This window comes from Lepus europaeus, chromosome 7 (genome assembly GCF_033115175.1).
Source record: "Lepus europaeus isolate LE1 chromosome 7, mLepTim1.pri, whole genome shotgun sequence".
In the NCBI taxonomy this organism is placed as follows: Eukaryota; Metazoa; Chordata; class Mammalia; order Lagomorpha; family Leporidae; genus Lepus; species Lepus europaeus.
In genome coordinates this window covers 124,302,310-124,309,569 of record NC_084833.1, presented here as the reverse complement: position 1 = coordinate 124,309,569, position 7,260 = coordinate 124,302,310, and positions in this window count along the sequence as shown.

The following is a 7,260-nucleotide window of genomic DNA, read 5'->3' as shown; positions in this document are numbered from 1 at the left end:
GTAATGCCAATTAGTTGCATTGACAAACAGATTGACACTGAAGACCAGGGTGCTATTAGCAGAAAGCTAAATCAGAAGCAGAGTTGAGACTCAAACTTTGGTACTCCAATATAACATTCAGGCATCACAAGTGTTAGCTTAACTGCTGCACCAAAGGTTCATCATATCTTCTAATGTTTCTAGAGGTTTTGTTTTTCATTTAAATCTTTGGATCATCAAAAATTGTTTTAATACCAGTTTGCAATATGGATGACTCATTTTTCCCCAAATTTAACTCTTTATTAATTTGAAAAGAAATATACTAAGTTACCATGTATAATTGGTGCTGTTTCTGAATTCTGTGTTTTATTCTATTATTCTGTCTACTCCAGACCAGTACGCAATGAGAGCTTACCCTGTGCTAGGCACAGTTCTAAAGTCATTATGTAATTTGTTTATCATCATAATAACACTATTTGATAGATCCTTTTCTTATCCCACATTTTAAGGATTCAGAAACTGAGATAGAGTGAGTTTAGGTAACTTGTCCATGATGACACAGCCGTAGGTGGCAGATCCAGGGTTCCGTCCCTGGTGACATAGTTTCAAAACCTGTACTATTAAGCTGTGAGCTCTATAGTATATACTTTAATACTTTGTGGCATCTTTCATAGGGAAATTACTTTGATGCAATGTTGGCCTATAAGTATTCTATGTCAAGTTATCCCAAAGGTATTGCAAAGGAAAAACACAGAGAACAAATTATGATACTCAAGTCACACAGTTTGTTAAGTAAGTTTAAAATACACATGAAGATGCCAAAAGAGATGGAATAAGTTAGTGCATTTAGGATAGAACACCAGTGGACAAAGGACCACACTGCCTGAATCCTGCTAATGGTGTGGTGAGGACCCAAGGAGGCCTATCACTGACTTAAACCAATGATGCTCACTTTCCCTACAAGAGCGAAGAAGTGAAAGATATGCCTGGCCAGTAGCTATGGGTCTCCATTTGGCTTGCTGAACAGCCATGGAACTTACCTATCGTTCTTGGTTAGACAACCCATTGGACCAGAATGAGTGTCTCCAACAGGTAAATTAGGACGTGATGAATATAGGATGGCTGATATATCTCACATACCCTTAATATATCATGAACATTTGGGTTTGTGTGCAGGAACTGGAGTGGAGCATTTGAGAGAGAGAGAGATGGTCCACCCACCAGTTTACTTCTCAAATGGCCACAATGGCTGGGGCTAGGCCAGGCCAAAGCCCAGAGCTAGACGCTCCATCCAGGCTCCCCACGTGAGAGACAAGGGCCCAAACCCTCAACCAATCTTCTGCTGCTTTTCCAGGCACATTAGCAGAGAGCTGGATAGGAAGTAGAGCAGCTGGGACTCAACCAGTTCTCATACAGGATGCCGGTGTCACAGGAGTGGCTAAATCCGTGGCACCCCAACACTGGCCCCAGGGCTCACTCTTCCAGTGCAACAGAGAAATAACAGAAAAGATAAGTATGTAAAACTTACACTGGTAGATTCTGTAGTGAATGATTTTTAAAAAGAAGAAAGGGAAGGGTATTTGTATAGAAGCTATTCCATTTGAGGCAGGGTGACCAAAGAAAGCCTCATAAGATGACAACATTTGAGTACGAAGATGCTTCAAAAAGTTTGTGCAAGGGGCCGATATTGTGTTGCAGTGGTTAAGCTACCACTTGTGATGCCAGCATCCCATCTGAGCACTGCTGTGTCCTGGCTGCTCCACTTCCAATTCAGCTCTCTGTGAATGCACCTGGGCAGGCAGTGGAAAATGGTCCAAGTACTTGGGACTCTGCCACCCAAGTAGGAGATATGGATGGAGTTCCAGGCTCCTGGATTCAGCCTGGCCTAGCCCTAGACATTTTGGCCATTGGAGAGTGAACTGGTGGATGATGATCTTTCTCTCTCTCTCTCTCTCTCTCTCTCTCTCTCTCTCTCTCCCTCCCTCCCTCCCTCCCTCCCTCCCTCCCTCTCCTTCTGTCTCTCAAAATCTCCATGTATCTGTAACCCTGCATTTCAAATAAATCTTTTTTTTTAAGTTTGTGAAAAGTAGAAGTAATAAATAAGTTTACTTTGGTGCAAAAAAGAGGCACCCACCCTCTAAATCCATGCATGTTTTTGATAATGTGTGTTTTCTAAGAACCTTTTGAAGACCTTTCCTAACTGCCTTTAGGAAGTGAGGGGGGTGAGCATTTTACTGGGAGGGGAGCATCTCAGGCAGCAGGAACTACCAGTACAGAGGCTCTTCAGCAAGTGTGAGGAAGCCACAGAGGCATGAGAAGAGGTGGGCACAGTACAGGAGGGAGGCTGAGGGTTAGTGAGAGGTTACTGAGAAGTTAATGAGGAGGAAGGATCAGCAGGCCTTGGTGCTCAGGAGAAGGTCTGTAACTTTTGCTCTGCTTGAGCTGGGAAGCCACTGAAGTGTCCTGAGTCAAGATGTGCTGACATGCACATTACCGTGGTGTAATTGCCCAAGGCAAGGACAAGAAAGCGGCAAGACTCACTTGGAAATGGCATGTAGTGCATGGCAATTTGCACCAGGGTAGGAGCACTGCAGACAAAGGGAAGTGGTCAGATTCTGGATGTCTGCTTGTTCTGGTCAGGGCGTCGGCTCTAACTCAGCCAAGAACAGGAACCCCAGACAGTTGGAGAGGCTGGTGAGAATGCAGGATACCTCAGCGTGGGGACAGGTTTTTGTAGGAGCCCACAGCCTGCTAGCTGCAGGGCTCTCCTGTCAGAGCAGACCTGTGTGCACCTGCACCCAGCTACAGAGGAAAGCCCATCCTGGGGTCCCTGCCCTGCCTGGGGTGTTAATCCTTAGTGAAAGCAAGTGAGGGGATACATTCTTTGGTGGCAGAAACCATAATGTAAGCATTTTTGTGTCCCTATCCTAGCCTCTGTCCCTGCACCACAAGTGCAAGTATTTCTGCCATACAGCATGTGTTCAACAAGTAAGTATTAGATACGGCTGAAAATGCCAGTAGCATTTTCTATCAGAACACAGTTTGTGGGGGCTGGTGCTGTGGCATAGCAGGTAAAACTGCCGTCTGCAGTGCCGGCATCCCATATGGGTGCTGGTTCTAGTCCCAGCTGCTCCTCTTCCAATCCAGCTCTCTGCTGTGGCCTGGGAAAGCAGTGGAAGATGGCCCAAGTTCTCAGGCCCCTGCACCCATGTGGGAGACCCAGAGGAAACTCCTGGCTCCTGGCTTCAGATTGGCACAGCTCCTGCCATTGCAGCCATCTGGGGAATGAACCAGCAGATGGAGGACCCCATCCCACCCCACCCCCTTCCTCTGCCTCTCTGTAGCTCTGCCTTCAAACAAATAAATAAATCTTTTTTAAAAAGAACACAGTTTGTATGCAACAATGAATACTGCATTAGCAGGCAACCCCCAATCCTCACTCAACCTAGGAAAAATATCTTCCTGTAATGAAGGAATTCTCAGATGAATCAGATTCTCTACAAAAATCCTTGTCTTTGAATAGAAGCTTCCAATTGAGTTACATTAGTCTCCTATATTACTAAATTTTCCAAATTTTTAATCATAAGGAGGAAGCCTATCTTAGACTCACATTTGTTAAGGGGACTTTTTTTTAAGTTGTTATTTCCAGGAATTAGTCAAATAAAATGAAAAATAAGCACAAAAATATAAATATTAAGTTTTTTACAAGTTGAAATTAAAATCAACTTGTAGAACCAGATTAGTGGCCTAGATTAGTGTCCCCAGATTTTATTCAATGCTATAGTAGTTCCAGATATCTGAAAAGATTCAACAATTAAAAGACAAAGAAATCTCAGATAAGAAACCATGAAAGTAGGCCTTAAAAAGGCCTATAGAAATTCAAGGTCCTTTTGTGCCTTGCTCATTTTGTCTTTTTTTTTTTTAAATAGAATTTATATTAAGTGCAGCTCTGGGATCACAGCAAAACTAACCAGAAGTTACAGATATTTTTCATACCTTCTTCCACACATGCATATCTCCCCCACTATCAGCACTCTCCACCCAAGTGGGACAGGGGTTATCATCAGGGCACCTACACTGACACTTAATTATCAGCCAGAGCCCATTACTTACATGGGTGTTGGGCATTCTGGGAGTTTGGACAATTGCACAAGTATTATGGCGTGTCTCCATTACAGTATCACACAGAGTAGCTTCGCAATTCTGAAGATCCTTGTGCACACCTGGTCACCCTTCCTTCCCCAGTCCTCCCTGACAGACACTGGTCATTTTACTGCCTTTTGCAGATGTCATACAGTTGGCGTCATCAGCACGTGGCCTTTTCAGGTTGGCATATTCTACTTAGTACTTAAGTTTCCAATAAATATGAATCTAATCTCAATAGCAAACAAATAGTATCTTCTTCATATGTGGATTATTCACAGCCTAGCCATAAATTAAAAACAGTGTCCTAAATGTTTTAACTTACTATTCAAAGGAGTATGTAAGTGGGAAAATATGAGAAATATTCTGCATTCATAGCTACTACTCAGTAAGAGAAGGAAGAATAAAAAAGAAGGAGGCAAGGAAGGCAGGGAGGAGAGAAAGAAGGGAGGGAGGGGCAAGGGTAAAGAATGGGAAACATTTCCCCTGTGTCTCCTTTTCCTTATTATCTAGAAAATGATCTGGGAGAAGTAACTTCCCTTAAAGAAGTGAAGTATCAAAATGCAGGGCAGTTAAGGTGACTTCAGCTGCTTTTACTGTAACGGCTGCCCTCCTGCGTCTATTCTGCACAGAACAGAATGCAGCCTTAGGAATCAAATCGTCTCACGGCAGGGGCCGGCACTGACATTATGGTGCAGCAGCAGCAGATCACCGGGCCCCTGTCACCCTCCTGGGAGACCCTGACGGAGTTCTAGACTCCTAGCTTCAGCCTGGCCCAGCCCCACCAGTTGCAGCCATTTGGGGAGTGAACCAAAAGATGAAAGATCTCTCCCTCTCTCTCTATCTCCTCCCCCCACTTCCCTATGTGTGTGCATGCTTGATCATGATCACAGCTGGGCCTGGACTGCCTTTGAGATTGTGAGATCCCATGGTCTGTACAGATCCCCTCTTGTTGGTCCTCAGCCCATCTGTCTCCCCCAGGACCCTCCCTTTATTCCTTGCCTCCAGCACAGAAGTCTCCTTGCCCAGTCCTCTCTTAGACCTGTAGCCTTTCCATTTGCCATCCTCTAGACCTGGCATTACTCCCCTCCCACACACTGGGTGGCAGCTCCTTCTTACCCCAAGTCTCAGACTAAGGTGTCAACACTGAACGCTTCTCTTTCTAACTGAGCTCCTTCCCAGGCCCCATTCTTCTTTTCCCCCCGCCCTTTCTTTCCTTCATTCAGAGCAGTAATCAACACTTAAATGATTTTTCTTTGTCTATGGGATGGGATCCAGACAAGCTGGTGCAACACCTGGTACGTTATAGGTTCTCATGAAGTATCTGTTGAGTGAACATACTATAGGAAGCTACTTGATGAATAGAGCTCTTCTGAATCAGTGATCTAGATGAAGAAAGTGCTTGGGAACATCTAGGCAAGAAGCTCGAGGATCAGTAAGCACGCAGCCAAGCACTTCTTTGGTGACTCAAAGAAAAAGCAATCATTTGGAAAAAGAAACTTTGATCTCTTGGAAATGATTCACCTTCCCTTAGGCTGAAGAAAAAAGTATGCTTCAGCAGGATTATGATGTTAATTGTTTTAAACTTAGCCACAAAATTCTCATATTGACTGAAGATATCGTGAACAGCAAGTTTCATCATAAAAGGCCAATGTAATAAAAACAGTTACCAGATGAGAAAGGGTTTCATGTTCAGATGCTTCAAAGAATGGCTCTCTTTGTGAGCTGCGGTTTTAAGAAGTGAATTACCTAGAGATTGAAATGGACATAGTTGGATCCTTTGAGCCTAAAAATATTGACCATCATGATATCCATAACTCAGTTGAAGTTGCCTTTTGATTTATACTAAAAGGATTGTCCAAAGAAACCCATCCAAGTATTCCTAGTTAAAGTAAAAACTGATGGTAGGAGATAGGCAATATTCTTTTTTTAAAAAAGATCTATTTATTTATTTGAAAGTCAGAGTTACACAGAGAGAGGAGAGGCAGAGAAAGACAAAAGTCTTCCATCCGATGGTTCACTCCCCAGTTGGATGCAACGGCCGGAGCTGCACCGATCTGAAGCCAGGAGCCAGGAGCCAGGAATGTCTTCTGGGTCTCCCACATGGGTGCAGGGGCCCAAGGACTTGGGCCATCTTCTGCTGCTTTCCCAGGCCATATCAGAGAGATGGATCGGAAGCAGAGCAGTTGGGTCTAGAACCGGCGCCCATATGGGATGCCGGTGGTTCGGGCCAGGGTGTTAACCCACTGTGCTACAGCGCCAGCCCCAGTGATAGATAGGCAATATTCTTTATTTTCCCAAAGGACATCCAAAAATGCCATGAATTATTATAGAAAGGAAACCCAAGGTGTTGGTTAGATCACACTGGCTGTCCTCCATTAGGAACATTCCCTGGCTAAAGCTGAGATGACAAGTAGAGTTTAGAAAAGAACCAAAAACCCAGCACAGGTTGAAGAAGTGAAAACCATGTCTCAGTTATGGAAATGCCATATATTTAGGAGCTCAATAGCCTACTCACCCTACCACTCTGCTTACTGAAGTGGTCTCCGAACAAACAACACAAGATGGCTGACTGGGGGCCCATGATCCACCAAATATGAGCCACAAATGCATAAGCACAGTTTGGATAAAGCTCATGTGGCTTTGGGAAGATTAGCTCTGGATGACAGATCATTCTCACAAGAAAAGATGCATGATTCTCCCTCAAGAGGAAACCTGGGGTCTAAGCAAAATGCCCTCTAAGTGAGCAGTCACCTGGCATGGGGTCCTCAGAGATCGTTACAGAATACATGATTATCCAACACAGAAGAAAGAGGCAGAGAATCGGCAGAATACCCAGAGCACCCAGCAAGTGAAACACATTGGTTTTAGGCCCCAATCCAAAAGATGACAGTGGGGTCAGAGAGGAGAGTTAAAGTCAAATGCCCATCCTCTGGCTGGACACTGGGACTGAATTTAGCAAGAGCAGTAGAAAGAACAAAGGGAAGAGACAAAGGCATCTCTGCTATCAGAACCAGACTCCTGGGTCCCGGCCAGTCCTTCACAGGCTGCAGTTAGATGTCCTTAGCGTTCCTTTGATCTTCCCTAACTCTAGTAATTCCAATTTAACAATCCACACTTTCTTCACAATAAAAGTAA